This window comes from Branchiostoma belcheri, unplaced genomic scaffold, assembly GCF_001625305.1.
Source record: "Branchiostoma belcheri isolate BF01 breed outbred unplaced genomic scaffold, Haploidv18h27 scaffold64, whole genome shotgun sequence".
Classification (NCBI taxonomy): domain Eukaryota; kingdom Metazoa; phylum Chordata; class Leptocardii; order Amphioxiformes; family Branchiostomatidae; genus Branchiostoma; species Branchiostoma belcheri.
Window position 1 is genome coordinate 633,884 of NW_017804287.1, and position 22,923 is coordinate 656,806.

Here is a 22,923-nt window from a genome sequence, read left to right on the forward strand (position 1 = left end):
AAATCTCGTCTCCACGCGCTGACATATTACAGTCGTCCAATCAACAAGGGAAGGTCATGCCAAAATGTCCCGGCCCCGAATTTATAACCTCAGGGGTCGTCTGGTCACATCGATTCAATTAGTTTAAGAAAGGTTACCGTAGAAAAGGGCAGAGAATGTTACATTCGTCATAGGCAAATTTCATATATGTACCAATGAATTGTCTATGTAATATTGATATGATTCATTTTCATATCATATCTAAGGTAGAAATACGTTGTATTATATGTATTCATATTTCCCTGGTGGTATTGGGGGTTGCCTTATTTGAATGTCTTGATCTTATCTACCTTTGTCTTTTTGTAACGAGAAACTCGGTGACACGTTCCTTGATTTGTTGGTTCGTAGGTTTTGAAAATAACCAAAAGAATGAAAAGTTTGATAAACAAATTGTCTTTGATTATACCCTATCATCATACCTTACAATATTATTTCCTGTTTTCTAACCTACAAGATTATCACTAACGCTTCACTCATAAAACTGAGCCAACTTGCAAAGGCCTTTCATTGATAATATTAATGTTATTACAGTACATATTAATCAAATTTTGTAGAAAATGCACTGACAGTGTCTTTTCGGTAACCTACTTGTCGGTAGGTGAACCTACGACTGACGCAACAGAGCGTAACGGATATTTTGTATCTAATAAATCATTGGCCTCAAGGGGCATACAATAAAGTACACACCAAAGAGGCACTCTACTTTGGGAACATACCGATACCCCGTTGGCCATTTTCAAGCTGTATGATGGAAGGTTTAAAAGTTTTCTTCAACACTCGCTGGAATTCATATTCCCTGCTGATGCTCATGATCGTTGTTGGATATCTGCCATTTAACCAAAGAGGTGATGCTTAATTGTCTGTGCCTGTCGGGTAAGGGAGAGGGATTTGCCTGAGAGAGTTACACGCTAACATTCAATCCTTAGTACTAGAATCTGACAAACCCTCCCTCGCGACGCCATCGTCGCCACCTGCCAAACTTTTAACATTGATGCTGCTATTGGTAAGGAGCTTTTGGATAAGGATGGTGTTACGTAAGATTGTACAGGTAATTTTGATGCAGGTTTCTTTCTAAGAGAAGCTAGAACAGTATAGTGTATTCAGACAGTCTAAAAGACTATGACATTAAATTGTGCATATCAACGTTAAATGCCTTACAATTAAATCAAGTACAATTACAAAGATAGCATTTGTTATGACAGAAAGGGCAAAATGGCTACTCTATTCGTACAAAACAACCATATGCTGTAGAGAGTTTTAGGAGATAACACGTTTCCGGTGTAGAAACTGAACAACAGGCATCAGACGTACATGTGATTCTCGTAGGTTGTGGACTTTTTAATGATCATAATTCATCATGCAGTCTTTAATCATAAACGTTGAGAACATAACCAGCAGTTATAATCGCCGCTGGTGTGTTGTGTTAACTAAATATGTTCTTCTCCACGGGGGTTCTCACTTGGGTTCCCACCAAGCACCCCATTAGAGCCCTCCTACCAACACAGTTGTTCACTAATGGCATGGTCGTCAAATTTTCCGTGTATCCTTTTAGGAAAACGGCTCCATTTGGGGCAACTAAACATGTTACATGATGGATGCTGCTGTTGTGTAGGCCATGAGCTGTAAGGGATGGGCGCCCCTGGGTACTATGTAACAGTTTTAACGACACCGTCAGAACTGTTTCTACTGTTCTGAATAGGTTTATGTTTTGTTTTCGAGTTTGTAGCTTGAAGAGTACATTTGGCGTCGATATGTCCTCATAGAAAATATTCAAATGAACTCAGGAGAGTGTACATGTCTGGGTTTAGGTTATGTTGGAAGATGTACCAACCTTGTACCAAGCTCAGGTCAGATGGAATATATATAGCGAGATTAATTATCAGTTGTGGCGTTGGGTGTTCCATACAATTTGTAACCGTCATGGATATTAAAGTTCATGATGAAGAATTGGCCCATTTTCAATGTTTGAAACTTATATTCATTTTACTTTTTATTATTCATGTTTATTAATTATCTTTTAATAACACAGTCCACGGTAATGATGCAATGTAATCGATAAGAAGAGGAAAATGCCATGCGATACGATTTTCTTGGTTTAATTGCTTGAAAACACATAGTTTTGTTTTGCTGTAGCAAATAAAGTTATCGCTCTCTGTAGAGGGAATGGGAAAACAGAACGAAGGTCTTTTCTTCTCTTTCATATAATATGCCACTGGATGTGTACACTGAATGTATTTGTTCTGCTACGGTAACAGCGCTTGTGTCTCTACTGTCGAATGATGTAACGGATTCTCACTGTAGTCCAATCCCTCGCGATATTTCTGTACACCTTTTGGCAAAGATCAGCTAGGGCAGCATGAGCCGATTAGAATCTCAAGTACACCCAGACGACCCAAGTTCACATTCCCAGATCACACGGCCCAAATTTACCATTATTGATGTAGACATTACACAAAACCTAACGTTTCAAAGACGTCCATTCTCACACTAGACATGCTGTGGTCGTCACTCGTATCGATTACATCGACAATTAACATTCCTCACACGGCTCTGCGCTTGAACCCTTTCCAACGAGGTATAAATTCCGCTGCTTTTATTCGAACAGAGAGGGGCCAAAACAGTTACTTATTTCTTTAATGGGAGGCCTAATGGATAACCTGTCTCCTCGCCTTTACTTTCATATATACGACTTATTGACCAGAGGAAGAGAAGTGTGAGCCAATTGCATTAATCAATGTAAGAGGTTTCCAGGCAGGAGATTTGAAGGGATGTAGACGACTGTTTAAACTTAAAATGGAGTGGCTGGCAAAGGGATGTCATTAATTCTCACACCGGCGGTAATACATGTAATTTCCTTTGAATGTCAAATCTTCCCGGACTGCAGAAAAGGAAAAAAAGTTTTCTACTAAATTGTACTTTTTTCAATCCAATCTATTACAAGTTGAATTTACTGGTATTGTCAAGTCAAAACCACTTGCATCAGAGTCACGTTTGTTTTAGCCTACATAAACCTGCCGTACGCCAATGAGGTTAGAGGTCAAAATAGACAGTGCTTAGGCAGCCGATCAACAGTAGAAGTAGAAGAAATCAATTATGCATTTGCCTTAAGAAAGTTTAAATTATTATTCAAGAATAAATTTAAATTGAATGACAAAATGGCGTTCGATTATTCTTGCTCTTATCAGTTTTCAAAGTTTAGTTTATTTACATTTAAACGGAATTATCGATGGCGTAAAGTGGCGATATCTTTTTAAAATGTGGACCTGGTACGCATGCCTTTGATGACAGGACGAAAGCTATTCAAGTATCAAACGCCACAACCTTTAAAAATACAGTTTACTGCAAAATGAGAACGTCTTTGTACAGATATGTATGTGACCTGCATGTGGTATCAAGATCTCCTGAAAGTGTCCTAATGTGACCCCGTTTTAGTACAGCTTCATCATCCGGGATTCAACCACTTGAGGCTTCCTTAAAGAGTCACATGATGACAATGTACAATTGGCCAGATGACGTTTCATGTATGAAATATAACTGGGCTATGAACCTAAGCCATAAACCACGCAATGAAAGTACTCTATATTAGTCTCTTTGGCTAGGGATATCCTGTGAGGCTATATAAACCGCTGGACATCGTCCAAAAAGACTTAAGAGACTGGTCTGCACTTCAGCACAACTATATCATATATCGTAAAGCAATTTGTCCTACATACACAACTTGTGGTTTCAAGGGTCTCCACCACTGTGCAATTTTGAACTGTTTCCAAAAGAAACTAATCCATTTTTATTTCCCATTACAAAAGCTATCCCCGTTACCATTGCCACAAGCTACTATTCAACATCAGTAGAAGATAAAGGAACATAAAAGTATTGGAAGCCCCCAGAAGATTTCCTACAAACCATACTTTGAATTCCCTAAATATCACATAAATGTATAAATATATTCTTTATTACAGTCATAATTCAACATATAAAGAATGATGGTACAATTGAATTACCCGTACCAGATTGAATCTAATTTTGGATGTAGAGGATGACGAATTGAATTTGTTTAGCACCCAAGTCAAACATAAACCTTATGATCCTTGAATATCCATCAATGCTTTGTACATGTCCAACTATTCGTTGCGGTTGGCGTTTACAAGATAATGACTTCTTTCCTTTTTTATATCTGCGGTAGTTCTGATGTATCCCCTAAGATTCGGCATTGATGGAGCCATTCTAAAGGAAAAATGAAGCATCGATCATTTTGTAAAGCGTCCTTGCCCTCAGTGGACCTCACGTCTTCAGGTCAACTAGGGAGGGCCCGTAGCGTCACCTCCATACGTGACGGCAATACTGTTCTGTTGCTTTGGACATACTCCGTGCGATTGCCGCCATTAGGCCATGTTGATTTGATTAGATGGATGACATCCGTGCGCCCATGAATTTTCGTCCGTAACCAAGAACGAGATTTTTTTTACCTTATGTAAAATTATGTAAAATGAGAATTTGCGAAAAAAATTGAAAAACAACAATAATAATGTCGTAGAATGCCAAAATTGATTCAAAAGAAATAGAATAAATTGTGTGTTTAGTCAACCTTTCAACCTTCACGGCCACGTAGCTTTCATATTGAAGGCACCTTTTTGCCAAACCTCTTTTTTATTCTCGCGCTTGCATCAGTTTTTGGCTTCCCAGAGGACGCCATCCGTATAGTTTAATCAGCATGGCCATACAACGATATCATGCTTTCCGTGGATTATTGGAACTGTTTGTGTCTGTCATTTTGTCAAAGTGATCTCTGGTGTGTATTTGTATTTCAAACTGTGCTGTATATAAATGTGGATGTACGGCGTCTGTTAAAGTGCGGTCGCAAACGTGTTTTAATGGTGCCGTATAAGGTGACGCCTAAATCTAGATAAATACTGCGACGTCAGCTGAATCTCAATGTATTCTCCAGGGAGTTTACACGGTGGTGTTGTACTACATGGTCATGAACTAAATTGATTTATCTCCGTTAGGCTTGGTTAAACAAAGAAAAAGTAAATTAAACATGCAAAAAACCGATACGTAGTGAAGGTTTTTCAATCTTTTTTTTGACATTTGACACGAATATTTGTCTCCTTCTATCGACCGGGACGGGGGGCGGTACAAACTTTGATAACATCTATCAGCCATGTTACGCGCCAACGAGGACAACCTTTTAAAAAAATGAGTGGAAAAGAAGACCATAGAGTTAGCTATATATTCTTCAATCTATGTTGGCCATACAAATGTGATAGAATTATCAAGATGCGACCTGGCATTCAGTCTTCAGCCAGGTATTTGTTTGCGCGTAGGTTTTGGCCAAAGGGTAGTCTCGGATGTTGGTTTTTATTCCAGAGTTATCCTTATCACAACGTTCGCAAAAAAAAGGTTCATGCTGTATCAATGTCTTTGCGGCGAACCTCTTGGTACACCCAGCGGGCACGTTTTCATCAGACAGGAACTCCATTACCAAGAATAACTTCTGACAAGACACCGGGGCGCCTTTGGCAGATAAATCCCGATACTTTCTCCACTTCAAAACTTAAGTCTAACTCCTGGGGGACGTATTTCCTTTCAGATGGTCAGGCACCGCTGCGTTTTTAGACCTGTAAGACAAAAAGTATTGAACGTAAGACGGATTGTACATCAGTGTCACAGTGTGAGTTCTCGAACGTGAAGTTAATTCCGGCTGTCGATAACCATTTTACGAGCACTTAAGCGTTTCACGGCATGGTGGCTAGTCAATAATAACTGTCCTGGAAAACCACCGTTATGACTTTGAGACTGATCCTTGGAAACGACTTTTTGTTCTTTAATTGCACGAAGTTCGATCTGTGAAGGTATCCATTTGTCATACCAGGGGGCTCATTAATGAAGTGCTTTTGAAGGGGATTGTTGTTTTTTCTCGATCTATTTCATAGTTTTATTTAGACATGTACTGCAGACGAATTCCTTGAAAGTCACCGTATGTGAAAGAAAAAAAATCACAAACTTTATTCTAATCATTATAAAAAGAATCAAAGCGGATCAGATCAGAAGCGGATTACATTGAGTGCAATGTGGCAGAAGCATGGGTCAGTTCACACCAATGAGAATCAATGGTATTTCTCTAACGCTGACGGACAATTACTAGTAGATAGCGTTCTGGCCCCAGTCGGGTCATGCATTCACAATAGAAAAGAAGTCACAGATTGATTGCACTAGACACCAGCTAATTAACAACTTATAACGGCTGCTTCCTTTTAATTTCCTTCCTACAAAATTGGAAATCTAAACCGGACAGAGTCTTCCACTGAATCATAGACTGTTTCCTGGTCACGGATTGGGAACAGACAGTAATAAATCTTAAGTACTTTCAGATATGTTTGATTGTAAAGAGATGTTTTACGAACGGCTATACAGAAAAAAAAGACACACCGAAAAACAAAACCATTACAAAATGCTATAACATGCTAAGACATTGGGAATCTACGACTTAAAAGCGAAAATAACAGTCAGGTTCAGTAGGATTAAATCATAACAGCGCATATAGCGCGTGAGGGATCTTTTTGTGTGTTGGGAAAAGTTCAACTTGCCACAAAGTTACGTCCACCCCCACACTGTCAGATAACTTCCACGCTGTGATATAAATAGCGCTATTTAGCTAGGTCCCTTGGCGACGCATTATTCTTCATACAGCACGGAACTCCACTCAGCAAGAATCTGCCTCGAGCAGGTCAACACCTGCCGTTTGTAAGAAGATAACTGATTGGACCTGCGGCTACCCCCCTTCCACCTCGTGTTACGGAGAATCCTATTTGTCAGTACCTCGTCTGTGCGTTTTATCGCCATCTTTACGACTCGTTCTGATGCTATCATAAACCGCCTTTGGTCGTCGTTACAAGCCGTTGGGGCTTAAGCAACTCTTTGAAGTTTTATACCTGAAAACGATAGCAGTACACCCTACCTAAGAACCAATGAGCGCAAGTGATGTATCTACATTTCCTGAGGATACAGAGGCTTATTTGATAGTTCCTGTGGTATTAGAAACCGTTTCACACAGCAAAGTGAAAAACCCCCTTGAGGTTATCTGCGAAGATAATTGCATTACCAAAATGTTCTTTTGTCCCTCAAGAGCTAGAACTTTTCGATGTTAAATTCGACTCAGGGAGGACCTTTGAACATAACGCTTCAGGGGGACCTTAAAAGCACTGACATCAATCTAACAACATGAAACGTCAATTGAATGAAAAGTAAACTTAAGGGTGACTCCTTTTGGAACTTATCTTTTCAAGAAGATCCTCTGTGTAATCTTTTCTTAGACTGCCACAACAAGCTACATCAACAATCAAAAGTGACATCGTTTTCAGGGCAAAAGAACTTCTACGAGCATAGTTATTTTGAAGCTGTCATCGTACATCAATCTCCAAGGAGATCTCCAACCATCGGTGGCTAATGGTCACTCCTCAGGCCAATGGATAATGCGTTGCCACCGTAGCTAGCTCCTTGGAGATTTACTTCGAGGTACTTGACCAGAACTATCGTCCTTGGCGGTCTAACTTCAATGCATTATTTTATGTCTTGTAGGCAATTATTGAACTCCAACAACAGTCAGCACAACGATCACATTTGATTTAGCGAAGAAATGGCCAAGACCTAAGGTCATATCAGGATAATTACCATATTCTAATGGTGGCCGTGAGCATTCTTCAGATAATACTCACTCATAATCTAACATAACTGTATCCTGTTTCGATATTCTGTAATGTAAAAACATATAAAACACAATCAAGTTGGGCCATTTCACTTCCTATAGCCGATGAGTTTGCTATCAATTGTGAGTCTTGGAAAATCTGTTCCTGTGTGCACTATACTGTCATTGGTTTGATAACATTGATTTTGGCATTTGATACGTTTCTCTACCCAGGATTTACTAAACAGCCTTTACGATATAGATAAAATATAGTCTAGTCTGACTCATTACTAAATCACTAAAACTCTATTTAACTTTATTACTTTATTACGGCTGTAATTCTCCTTCTGTCACACGTATACATCTGATCGAAGGGTGGGAGGTGATTTTGACAGTTGATCGATAGGGCCTAGGGAGATAGAGCCTGAAGGTGACCCAGCACCTGCCGGGTGGGAGTAAGTGGCGGTATGTGGAGGAATTCGGGAAGTGGTGTAATCTACAATTGCTTCTTGTGGTGCAACACCCGGTTAAATTACATCATACAAACCCCCTTCACAATTTTAATACATTACCTAAAACCCAAAACACCCCTGACTTCTGTAAACTTGAAGGTCACGAAACCCTAACATACTTCCCGAAGCTCTGGAATCCCCGATTGCTTATAATCATTACATGTTTTGTAACACCCGATTAAAGTACATCATACAATCACATGCACAGTTCAATGCATGCACGAAAACCTAAATCACTTCCCGCAGTTCTGTGAAACTTTACGGTCATGAAAACTAAACAACACACTTCTCGAGACTCTCTAACTTCTTCTTTCATTGGCAGTGACTTGCAGTAGCGAACAGCTACTTCTGTATGTTCCCTACGTCTCACTTCCCGATTATTAAGTCCAACTAGATGAGGAAGGTCGATGCAATCAACTCTTTGGCGCTGAAGGGGCTTTAGCGGAGACTATCAGCCCATCGATTTCTAATTGTGAAGGCTTCAACTACAAATCAAGGACAAAGGAGTTTTGTAATAAGACGATGTCGTGACTTCTTTGCTATCTATCTTCTTGGTTACTGTAAAGCCGCGGTGTTGGTGTTATTATGCCCGCCGGGCTGGAGCAAGGCGGGATGTCGGAAGTCATGGAGAGAATGTAATCATCAGGTTTATCGTGTTGGGTGTAGATAGCGTCTTGTGAAACAGGTAGTCAAGTGGTAGTAGTTATCATCAACATGCATACAAACAATGTAAAAGAAATAAAGTTATTTCCAATTTAAAGAAAATATTATTAAAGTTCTCCCATTTTAACATTTCGTGAAATATCTACGTTTTGTGTTGGACAAATGACTACTTTGTGGGACGGAATAATATCAATACAATCTTAACGTAAGGCCATAAGGATGTTGAAAACTGTTGGACCTGTTGGACAAAGCCTTTAAATAAAGAGGTATTGGTCACACCTGTGGGATAAACTGAGGAGTTCTTTTTGATAGAATGGGTATATAGTTAATCTATAACTCATGTATAAAGAGAGTAGACTTCGTATTAAGGGCTCTTCTCTTCGGCAAAGGCGCATGAATGCGCACCTCTCAGAGGTTTAGGCTAATTTTTGACGTGTTTTAGATTTTATCGGGACTCTATTGTTTTTTCTTGTATTATATGTTTTACGGCAACCAAACAAAATGCCAAATTGTTACTGTCTAGCAAAAGAATACTGTCTGATCGATTTGACACTGTATTTAAAGCCAAAGAATGATTATATCAGCTGGGAGATGAGTAAATGCCTAAATCTTGAGGAAAAGTTTACTCTGACAAGGCTCAAACTTTCTTCTAGACTCCCTGTGTCATCATGTAAGACATTACACCGTAAATGTCCTTGAGTGACTCCTTGGGTGAAGAAGATCCATACCTAACCTCGCGAACCGACAAAATACTCGCCTGCAGGGAGGCAACAACACCAAGACTATCTCTATCCTCCCACCATACAGTTAAGCCCACCTATTCATTTTCAACATTTACTAATAACTTTCAGGACAAGAAATCAATAGAAAAGTCAGTCAACTTTACACCGCGGGCCAATTTCCATTACACAAGTTCAACTGCAATTGGAAAGCGTTTTGTAAAGACACTGCTCCGGTCTTAAGTGGTGTGAGGGTAGGATTGGAAATCGTAGATGTCTACAATTTCCTTGGTAATATCAGCCTTTGGTGGACCAAATTAGGGGTGCTGTAGCGGAGGTAAATTGTTTCCATCGTTGAGGTGGCACGAATCAAGGTCTAAATGAAGCTGGTTATCGCTCAGTGGGATGGCTTGAAACCCTGGCCGCCCTGAGGCGGGATATAATGCCGTGGTCCGGAATAGCTAAGGCTGCGTTAGCACGGTTGCTTTGACCGGTGAGTCAACCGTAGAATTGAAAGTGCCCTAAACTTTGCCGAACATACTGGGGAAAGTAGTACCCAGGTTCGCTTTGCAGTTATACATGCACTATATATAAATGTATACGAGGGATCGGCATTGCGTCATGACCAGGGAGTGGTAGATAAAAAGCTGATTCGCCTACCGGCCACTAGTTAGCAGTGTCTTCAAATATATCTGTGTTGGTAGTTACATGTTTAAAGGTAAAAATTTTGTTCCAATTCAAAAGGGAAACGTTATCACCCACTACATTTTCCTTTTGTGTTTGAACGAAGGTTTTTCCTTGAAACATGTAACTACAAACACAGATGAAATCTTATGATACTATATAATCTGCATGTATATGATAACAAAAGAAAAAGAGATCACTCGTATATGCCAGGTTACATTTATTCTACCGAGAGATATCTCAATTGGAGTTTGTGCGTATGTATATTTTCCAACACGACAGGAGAACAAAGGAGAAAAACGATTTATAACTTTTGGAGTTATCATATTCAAAAGAAAACGTCAGTGAGATAAAAAGAAGAAGGAGAAAAGAAACACTTTTCGTCTTCTGAAAGCTATTAGGATTTTTGATTGATCGCCTTATGACAGCAGCCACATTCAATTTGATAACTGTAACAACATTTTGTAACAAGGTTGCAATTTTGAATTAATTCGACCTAAAAAAAGTCAGTGAGTTTAAAAAAAAAGAGAAAAGAAACACGCCGGAGGCAAAAGCCAGTTTCCTCTTTTAAAAGCTATTAGGACTTTGGAATGGGGTTGGGGAGACTGTAGGCTGCGGCAGGCAATACACGCGGGCAGCGGAGCGGGAAATTGGCCCGGCCCGGGCGGCGTGGTAATGAGGTGCAGAGACGGAGACAGCCGCACCGCGCAGGACAGGTTCATTCTTCAACATGGCAAGAAACGCTACTGACAGGTTACAACAAGTAGAAGACAGGGGAAAGAAGAAAGGATGGGAGAGAGAAGGGAGAAAGCATGGCAAAAGAACATAAAGATAGAATGGAATGATAGGGATGGGAGGAAGGAAGGAGAAGGAATGGAGGCGGGAAGGATGCAGAGAAAGGAGAAAGGAAGGATGGAAAAAGGGAGAAAGAGAGGGAATGAGGAGGAAAGGACGGAAGAAGGCAAAAATTGTTGGAAGGGGACAAACATGACAAAATATTAATACCCTTTCTGTGTAAAACAACGTCGAAGTCTGAAACCACAAAAAGGGTATGACCACTCCATGCATGGTTCCATGGAATGTGTTTCCTTCCGAGTCTGAGATTCGGATCCAGTAGAATTGGCACTGTGTGTTGTAAAGTTTTGTTTTAGAAACACTCAAGGGACTTGGTCAAAACTTGGAAAGCGGCCATGTTGGCGTGTTCCAACATCTGTATCTACAGGTACCTGTATCTGTATAGCCGGTATAACGGCCCCTCGGCCTAACACAACAGCTTCACAGGCACGGGGCGCGGCGGCAGCTGGCTACATTACACCTAACGACTTGTTACACCTACCTCTTGAACATCTAACTCTATACATTGTTTAAAGCTATCTAATGATAATGCCCCTAATGTACTTGGTGACAGCAAGTTCCAATCTGCGATAGATCCAGGAAAGAATGAGTTCTTGAACACCTCAATCCTTGGTTCATAACTCCAGTACTTGGAGGCATAACTATTTCTTGTTATTTTCTGGGCTGGTATTAGGTACTTAGTAGTTGGTACGTTCACCAGTTTATTAGTTATTTATTATCACTTAGGAAATACTTAGCGTTGTAGTATGACGTCAGTAATCCATGCATATCACGTGACAGCATACAGGCCCCTTAGAATCAGTGTGTCAATTTATCTGATGACAAACTAAATATCTCTAAAATATCTGGAACAAACCGAAGGGAACCAGGCTTGAGTTCAATCATCTAGAACATTGATTAACAGTTCTAATTTGATCACGATTGTCTAACTTCACCCCCTAATCGTTCTACCCCTGTTCCTACACCGTGATAAGTTCCTCACCGGTCAATGTTTCATTTTCTTGACTTCCTGCTCGGCTGGTCTCCGTAGCAGGCTTATAGAACTGTGGGTTTGGTGGTCTTCGGCTGTTTTCTGATTAGCCCTGTTCTAAAAACGGGGGTAATTCAACCAGGCCGGCTATGTTGTCTATATGCAATCAGAAAATAGTATATAAAAGATCCCAAAGACCCTGAAGACCCCCCCAAACCCCCCAGTTTTTGGCATGCTGTGGAGGCTAAGTCAGACGTTGTTGTTTTGGCACGCCCTATTGATCATCGCTGGGCCGGGAACTACTTTAATCAGCGGCGGTACCCGGATCGACCACTCCGACCTTTGGCTCGGGCCACCAAATTGTCCAACAACCTCTATCGATCAACGACCACAAGTAATAGTATCCCTCTCCCGTTATTTATCACATCTGACCTCCCTTCACTTCATGTCACAAGAGTTTTAAGGAAGTATAATTATATCCTGAGGATTAGGCTAACCTTTGGTACACGGAGAAAGAACCTTAAGTGATGGGGTTAACTCAACCTGTGGGTCTTGAATTGGAATGTTTACTTAAAGAAGATCGTGACCTTAAGACAGTTGAGGGCAGTTCGAAGATAACTTTTCTTGACCCACTTTATAACATTGCAGGAAGCTGAAATGTCACATGTGTATGAATCACATAGTTATTATAATCATCCAATGCGAGGTCAGAGCGGCAAATATTCTCGATAATTTTTCTGATTTTGGCATTTGCTGTCATTTCTTATGACATTTTCGTCCTCATTCGATACTTAAAGCTTTCAAAGAATATATATATCTTAACCACAAGTTACATGAGGACTTCCTTTTTGGTACCACCAATAAATAGCTAGAACCAACCTATACAACAGGAAACAGGTGGCCGTTTTCCGGTAGCCGACCTCGTATATTTGCCTCACATGTGCTATGGGAAGGGGTTGGCACAACTTACTACATTTTAAAGTAATGACACCAAAATTGACTTTGCGAATCCAGTTTTACAATCGCCTTGAGTGCCTGTAATATCTGCATTCTATTATGATTATTTTTTATAGGTGGTAACTTAAACTAGATTGAAGCAACATATTGGAGCCAGTTTAAAGTAGAACAGTCGTAAATTATGATTCTATAGACGCAGAGCATTCATCAAAAGTTTTTCTAGGTTAATTTTGAAAAGGCTGGAAGAGTTCTGGAACGAAAGGTGACACAGCGATCCGTCTTTTAAGATTATAGGACACTGTGCCAAGATTCGGGTCTTTCCTTCAGAGGCACATGAGCTTATATCAGAAACTTCACCATCACTCATACGTCTGTCCTTCCAATAACAACAAAATTGTGCCAACAATCACTCAGTTAAAGACAAAATAAACGTACTACTACTAGCAATAAGTTAGAACACAATTCTTCTTTTTTGTATAATCACCACGATTGTTCCAGTGGTTTAAGTATCATACAACCACTCATATTACTGTAGCATATCTGGAACATAAAATCATATATTGCAACGAATGCAGTATGAACAAAAAGGCTAAGACCAAATCTACCAAGTACACACTATTTACCAATGTGTCTTAGAAGTACCAAAAGCTATCTTAAGATATTGTATATTGCTGCGTAGTTTTATGCGAGATGAAGTTTCATGAGTATTATGTACTTTTGTTATCATATATGTATATATATATATATATATATATATATATATATATATATATATATATATATATATATATATATATACACTGACTGTGTTTTTACGAATCAATGAGGAATACAGAGCTTTTCAAGGCTAATCTAACGGATTTCTGGAAAAAACATCAAAAACCATGATATTGTTCTTCATTAAGGAGAGTCTTCGTATGAAATTCTGTGCATGTTTACAGAAGAATGACTGATGATTCATTCAGTCTTTCATTTTTCATCTTCAAACCCCTCCGGTGACCTGATTTTGTTTCTGGCTAAAGTGATCTTTTGGGTAAAAGGTTTGAGTCATTTACTGTTCATTTGCTCACTTATACAGCACACACATCGGACCATTGGTACACAATTGACGTCAAATATCAATACAACAATTCATATAAGAAGAAGAATAACAATAATACCCAAAGCAATCTAAGGAAATAATCCATTGCGTATTTTCAAGTTCAATAGTTAACGTGTCATTCTACTCGATGAAGCATATTCTCTTATCTTGCTTTGTTTCAATGGTTGGGAGTTCGAATCTCCGCTGGTGATACTCACATACTTTGTGTGTCCTTTTTGGGATGCAATTTGTCTAGTAGACAGGATAATATAGACGAATAAATGAAATGAACTTTTCATTTGTATCTGTATAGCCGGTATAACCACCCTTCGGCGCAACACACCAGCTTCACAGGCACGCGGCGCGGCGGCAGCTTGCTACAATATTACACCGAACGACTTGTCAGCCGCTATTTTCATGTCATATCTGTGGAAAGAATATCTTACCAGGTATCAAGAAAACAATAATGGCTCAAAGAAACTTTTCCATTTGCCTCTGTACACTGAATGTTTCTCCATTAGCTCTTAGCTGCCCCCGGAGGTTTTTGTCTAACCGGTGGCACTCACAGAAAATCCCTCAAAGAATTGTTTGCATAGCGAAAGGGCGTCTATGTGCCCCATATGATGTGACCCCAAAACATGTAATCCCTGAATGGATTGAACTATCTACTCATGCCTCCTTTAGACGTAAGAGTAATGACTTTGCAAACTAAAGGTGGTTTTGATTCGCCGCTGTGACCGACAAATGTCCCCCTGATCGTGTGACCTAAATTTCTCTTGGTCCCTGTTGGTGGTGAATTATAGTCCTACACCGTTACAGTGATTTCAATTAAGCTTTATTTATTTATGTCGAATTCAAAGAACATAATGGTAATGTCATGTCGCAAAACATCTTAACTAATAGATGCGTTCTGGAGAGGATATATGTTATTCGACTTAAAGAAAGTTGCTTCTATCAACCATAATTTGTACACAAGATCTTGATACCATCTTGTTATTTCTTAAGTTGTGTGTGTGTGTGTTTTCCTGGTTGACCCTCTTTGTCTCTTTGCGATGATCTAGAAACAAATTACAAACATGCAGACTGTCTTTAAACAAAAAATGCTCTTTTCTATATCATCCACTTCATTTACCTGTTCATCCAACAGTATTTTATAATAGCAAGTTGTTCTATGCTTTCGGGTACGGAGGTATTGTTTTGGGTGGTTGAGCTGCGTTTCTGTATCTGGAAAAATTGGGCTGATAGCACGTGGTTGGGGAGGATTGGCAGGAAAAATGGCAGAAGGTCAAAGGTTCCAGAATCTGACCAGGAGCCAGCAGGAATTTGAGGTGAACAAAGGAAGAATTCAGGAAGTCGAGGAGTGCAAACTGTCAGGATGCCTAAAGTATGATTTTTTGTTTGTTTTGAATTAGGTCTAGATCTAGTCCATGAATCTAAAATAACATTAGATATTTTGAACGATACAGAGCACGATGACCAAAACGTCGTTCGAAGCATGGTGTTTATTTTCCCCTGTAAGTTTTGCCACATGGTGGTAACATTACATGTCATACATCAAATCTGCCTCCACCAGAGCAACAGCCTGCCGGTACGTCTCCAGCCACAGATGCTTGTCCCCCCTAGCGTATTTGACCTGCTCTGCAGCGAAGCGGAGGTCGACAGGGCCCGGCTGAAGTCGAGCTGATCTAAGGGGACACTTACATCAGCCAGGTAGCTGTCGGGACGTGGATCAGGTGCAGCTGTAACAGCTGTTTGCGGTCCACCTGTAGCGAATAGAGGATGCAAATTATTAGAAATGTATGACGGAACGGCAAAAACTTTATATTTCAACACTAAGAAAATTGGGACTTGACCACATTTTCGGTCAACTCCGTTTTAGCCTATCTGTCATAATGTAAAACTATACAGATGAACCTTCATGTTAAGTTATCAGAAATTTGTGGTTTTTAAGTTCTTGTGTTTTGAGCATCTCTGTTCTGTATTTGTAAACACCTAGCTAAGATTGTCCGTCAGTGCGAATAGAGCTGAGTTTCCCATCAAATAAAATCTCGCGAGAATCCACGAAAACGGGGCTATGGTTAAATGTAGTAAATGTTATACTAATAAAATACATCACATATCTTCTTTCACTTATCTATTAATGTCTGATGAAAGGAACACTAACCTGGTTCCATCAGGTCCAGTTCTACCGGATAGTGGTCGCTGACAGCCAATGCCTGAAACCAAATCCAAAACCAATCACCAGTTGTAGATTATAAAATCGACACGTAAGGTGGAGTCTTTGCAATTTTATAAACCGTCGCATGCGGCGCTTTTAGCATAGAAATAACAATGACGATAGACAATGTTTCTTTTTTAACCCTAAACAGTACACCTGGGGTCCGCGCGGACCCCAGCACTATATATTCTGTAATATCTTTTTGTTTCTAAAGATTTTTTTCTGAAATTTTAAGTAATTGTTACCCACAAAGTTGTCTCTCAATACAGTGCAGAAAACTCCGTTTCTACCATTTATAAAAAAATTATATCTGATTTTCTTTTGGGGTCCGCGCGGACCCCAGCCGGCTTTCGATCATAATGGATACACTGGCGTTCTTATACATTACCTTATTTCCGTTTTTATATGTTTTTATGCACTCATCGTATGTCTACCAAGTTTTCAGAGAATGGTGTAGTAATAGAATCAAATTTTAATAACTTTGGTGTAATTATGACGTCATAGGACGTCAGAGCTAATAATATAGTCCGCCATGTTGGATTTTGACCAATGACGTCATCAAATTAGCATATTCTATGCATATTAAATGATTTAATTTATATTTAATTATGTAAGATGTTATTAATGTTGGAAAAGAAGTGTAGTTTAATATAAAACTCAGAAATATTTTATGTTTAAACCAAAATTACTTCTATTTTCAAAAAAATAGCCCGTTGCCATGGCAACACAAAAAAAACATCAACTTGCTAGTATTAAACTAATATGAACTTTTTTCCAGAGACATTTTAGGAAAGGTCTCCAAATTTGATACTTCTAGCGCAAGCCGTTTAGCCGCTATCTGAGATCAAAGTTTGGCCTCAAAAGCCCCTTCAGTCTGAAATGGGTTTAAAAATCGGGTATTTCTTCTTGTCTTCTTTTCTTCACCAAAAAATAGAAAAAGTTCAAAATGTATAATTTTTGTATGTAATGTGGACGCAGAGGTTCCCACATCAGTTTGCAAAACCATTGAGCTGGTAGCATGTTGATAATTTCTAAAAATTAGCAAAAAACTGTTCTGGGGTCCGCGCGGACCCCAGGTGTACAGATTAATCAGTCCGGGAAGGTGTACTGTTGAGGGTTAAGCAAAATCAGAGAGAAGTGAGACAAGGTCTGAGTCATAAACAGAGCAATCAAGATATGTATTAATCTGATGTTCTTGCAAATTACCATATATACAAGCATCGTGTTCAAAACATGTATGACGCCATATTTTATTTACCTCACAGGTGCAAAGCAAGCCTAGGTCCTTGGGAAAATCGTAGACGCCTGCACTGTTCAGGAGAACGCTTGCCCTTAGGGTCGGCCCAGACACTACAATCCTGTAAAAGATTACGGAAAACAATTTTCAACAAGACTTGTTTTTTTGGGAGGGGGGTGGGGTGGTCTAGTTCTGTCGTCTTGCTCTGGACACGTGACCGTCCAGTAGATCGTATTTCGCCTGCGTTTTCGTTCTGATGTCTGTTGAATTTGAATGTTTGGTAAACGTTGCATCGGAATGTTGTTCGTTGCATTAGATATCTTTTGTGACACAACATTTGAAACTTGGCAGACCTATATATAGCTACGCAAACCTACGCAATCAAGACCATGGGCGATATATGAAATTACAGTATTAAGTTATGTAAAAGTGCTATGCACAATACGTCCTGGATTTGGTACAGGCGTAGTGCGCGCACGCAACGTGCTGCATCAAATGAAAGTTGATTGGTAGTCTATGGTGGCCCAATTCGTCAAGTTGACTCGTACTAAGAATTTACATCCTCGGGTATCCTACAGAAGACCGCACCCACCTGTCATAGGCGCAGTCGGTCGACGTTATAGTCGTGTCGACGTCATCACCAATCAGCCAATCGTAGGTCCGATGCCTGGTCCAGAGGCTGATGCTGTCCCAGTGGATGGGACGCACGAAATCACAGTCACCGTTGAAGTCTCCCAAAATCATGATATCCTGGGGGAGGGGTAGGTCGTAGGTGGGCGATTGTTTGTGGACACATGATACCTCTTCTAGCATTGTACATGTTGTATATTTCTAATGAGCTTAGACAAACCCTCTATATTGAAATATATTTGTTCTTACTTTTTTGCCATTACTAAGAAACGAGAAGAAACCGAATTTACTTGATTGTAGCTACTTGACGATGTATATATGTAACGTTATCTATATTCCATCCTTTTTGTGACCTGTACTTTACCCAGTGGGTATGTGTGTACAATAAAGGTCTTCATTCCATATTGTGGTATCAGATGGAAATGTTGCAATATTATCATTAAGTTGGTATGAAAAGACTCATGCAGATGCAGTTTCATGTTATCATTAAAAGGACTCAAAGTTTGTGTGGCGTACTTCGCAAAGTAAGTATAGGACTGCATGGTACTAGTACTTAACGACATCATGCTTCCACCTCTGTATTACATCCACAACCAACTAGCAATCAAAATAACCCACACATACCGTGATTCTCCACTTCGAGACGATGCTCTCCCGGACAGTGTCTAACGATTGTAGCTCCTTGACAGCCTCGTGAGGGTCGGTGTGGATGGCCACCAGGACAAAGTCGTCAATAACTGGAGAGTTCACCCGATACGGGACGTTAGTTTTCAGGACTTTTTGTTGAAAACCGGACATTTTTGAAATGTAGAGACAACGGTGAAATGCTTTAAACAATATTGTTTCACAACGTCGGCACTATAATTGTACAACATATTTCTAAGCACACGTAGAACTATCGCAGCCAATTGAGCTGTAAAGAAGACATTTTCAAGTTGCACAAATTACTATCTAGCGTTAATAGATACGTTAATAGATACCAGATGACACAGCTATCTTTGAAGTTGCCATTTTCACTCATGGCTGGGACTTCATGCATTTGGATCTTTGTAAAATCCACTGTAACCGTATGACCTATCTGATACGTGTATATGGATAGACATTCACCCTCACCTGTTCGATCTGAGGAGAATCGGACGATAAACGGTTCCCGCTGGAACGTGTCGTTGCCCATGGATTCGTCCCCGTCGTCATAGTGATACGAGTTGGTCAGCGTCAGGCCGACATCCGTCCTGTATGGCGGGAAATTCTACATGTAAAAATGACAGTACAACTTTCAACCGATAGGGGTCACTTATTGCTTATTGCTTAACATTTGTCGTGTTCATGCATGCAGTACATTTGTACCAAGAAAAGGGAACACCTTAGCACAATGTCAGTAACACGCAGTAGTGCTAACGTAATCCGCTAGGTGTCGCTTGTATGAAAAACAGTTTGGGAAATAGGGATCACAGTTTTAGCCCGTTCCATTGAGCTATATACGCAAACCATAACTGTGTTTATGATAACTGGAACACGCCTCACCTGTAGAAGAAAGCGTACTGCTCCTTGCTTGCCGTTCTGCCCAGTCGGTCACTTATCGCCATGGCATAGTTTCCAGAACCAGCGCTGAATCGGTCAAGTACAGAAGGTTTATAATGATTTACAAATTTCTACACCAAAGACACTTTTAAACATTTGCATCATTAGTTATGGAGCAGCCTCCCAGAATAATATGTTTCAGTCAGGCATCTACATCTAAAGATAACCAATCCAAGTAAACAACAACAGTACAACAACAACGAAAAAAAACCCACAAAACATTCACCTGTTGACCCTGTTGAGTAAATCCAAAATGGCGGTCCCCTGGCTGTCACGTATCTCTTGAATCAGCAGAATGTCATACCGCAGGCAGATCTATGTAAACGGTTCAAAATATGTAAAGATGGGCATTGAAATGTTCCAAGAAAAAAGTCTGACTAGGTCTAATATTAGTAGACATAATCACTGACATAGCATCGTTTTTAGCAGTACGTATACAGCAATAAATGGAATATGGATAGAACTGTGTTAAAGGTTAGCGTCCTGGTGAGAGAGCACCATATGGCTGAATGACCCCGAGTCACCCAGCGATGTCGGGGACCCAAATATGGGCAAAAAAAAGAAATTTGTATGACTGCAGGGTATTTGCATATGGCGTCACAACATTGCCCTTGGGCCATGGCGGTCAAGGTTATAAACATGGCTACTGGTCATTAGATCGGGAGAACCATAATGTTTTCAGCAGATTGATGCTCCCTGAATTTACAAAATAAAATAATACATGAAACTTTCAGCTAAACTGAAGTCAAAATGATTAGGATATATCTTACTGCGATGCATCTTTGATCCATCAACAACGCGGACACTAACGTACGTCATATAGGCACTCATTATTTGCTATGAATGTTGATTTTTACTGCCAATCTCCCAGAAAAAGGAAGCACAGCTCCTCTTTTTGATATCTCTGTCAACAAACTATTTTCACGTACCCTGACAAGCAAGTCTGCCACCTCCGGAATCGCCATCTTGGTAGTCCCAAAAATCTGTATGTTGAATGCGCCAATCTTGAGAGCGTCAACAGTAGTTAAACTGCTAACGCTCAGGAACAGAGCAAGAAAGGCAGGAGACCGCATCTTGATTGTTGAGGCTGAAAGAAATGTGACAAATTATAGGGAGATTATAGTAGTAATTTTGTGGTATCAAAAAGGAATCTACAGTCAGTCGATACTTTTTTCAGTCCCAGTGGGCATAATTCGTAACACCATCGTCTTAGGGTTAGTATTACTGTTTGAGGCAAACGCTGTTGTTATACTATCTGGATTTCTAAAACTCCTTTCATGCTGAAGTATCTTATATTTATGGTTAAGATTACTCGAAAAGGTGGATATACATTTTCTGAGAGGCAGATATACAGCAAACAAACAGTACTTATGTTTTGTGCTTCAGTCAGACTGCAAAAAGAAGATAAAGCAGAACCAATTCAGAGATTTGAAGTGTGAGCACTTCATTTCAGAAGAGATACCATACCAAAATATTTACAATGTGTACTGAAGCCGATGACTTATAGTTTGGGAACAGAGATTTAGATAAAATAATCAGTTTTCTACCCAGCCCCCTCCGTTCAATATTCGAAATAACGAACAAAGGCTGCCATGTATTTCGGTAATACAAGCATCGAAATGTTACCATCCTCCTACATATTTTCTCAAATCTAAATTAATGACATAAGTATCAAAAGTTCTACTCCATAATTTAAATATAATCGAGTATTGCCATACCTGGGTGTCTTACGCCGTGGGTTCAATGACGCAGAATGAAGTGGAGCAACCCTCAACCTCCAGTAGACTGGGCTGAGGTGGAACAGTCCATTAACGTGTTTAAAAAGGGGCCAGGTCAAACAAGATTATTGACAGAAAACAAACATCCGCGGTCTGTTTATATTACAATTATAGTCTCCTGTCGCGGTGATACCAGCAACTCACAACCGGCGAGTCTACAACAGTCTTAGTTTAAAGCTTTAGTAAAACAAAACAAAGACACAAACTAATCTGAAGTTAAAGTTACCAAAGTCTTTCGAATTCTTCATATTCAATCAAATGAAATTTTGTTTTAAAATGCTGTTTTAAAATCGTTGCATTAGGAAATTTATAGAACGAAATGTGTACAGCAAAGGAAGAAAAAATGATAGAATTTCTAATGTTCTCCCCAACACAAGATTATTAGGCTAAACGACTTAACTGTACTGATCCCTTGATTTTCTTTCATATCTTGTTATAATCAAAGTCTGAAATGTGACCTCACTGAAGCACGTAGGTGACCTCAGATGTGGGTCAAAGGTAACCGGAATGTTAACCTCCAAAAAAATTGTTCAGTGACAAGTTTCACGAGTCATCCATTCAGAATTCCATTATACTTCATTATCATTTAATCTTTCCCTTTATTGACTGAAAAAAATTTCACAAAAAGTTTTTGTTAATCCGGTGCTTACGTGCTGCAAACAATGCCGCAACTGTTTACTATTGATAGCGTTATCGGTGAATGTAAATATGTGTTAGACGTTCTAAAAGTACAAAATCTAAACATAGGCAGTTAACAGATTAATTGTTCTGTCGTATACTCGTACTCGCTGCAAACTCTACAACAAAAGTTGTATGATGAACGTTTTGACTTAACATCAGTTTTTTTTTTCTTGGCTTGACGCTTTTGCGAAATGTGTGGACATTTCTTGAAAATCAAGCTCGAAGTTTGATAATGCATGGTATGCCTGATAGTTTGGCAAATTTTGGGACTTTATTTGCTAGTGGAAAATGTTGTCTACTTTTTAAAATTGTCTATTTTGAAAGATAAGGCAATACTATGAAAAGGTTTAAAAGTTTTGACACAATTAAATGCAGATTTGAAAAACAATACAATGATAACAGGCTATGGTAGTGTTTGTTTTGTTGATTAATTACTTTCACAGTTCACAAACTGTTTTGTTAAGTCGCAAACGTTGTCCGGAACTGTAAATACAAACGGATCTAATATTCATTAACATTTATCATATAGTTGAATACAAAATATGTATGTATATTTGTTATTAGTGGTGATTAGACATATAATGTATGTTGGCAAAGCTGGTACTGATACTGTCTTCATTTCATGAATTAACATTTT

General features: G+C 39.5%; 1 pseudogene; it reads right to left on the bottom strand.

The window, feature by feature from the left end:
- Nucleotides 1-15,648: 15,648 nt before the first annotated feature.
- On the bottom strand, nucleotides 15,649-21,595 carry LOC109483374 (annotated as a pseudogene).
- Nucleotides 21,596-22,923: the final 1,328 nt, after the last annotated feature.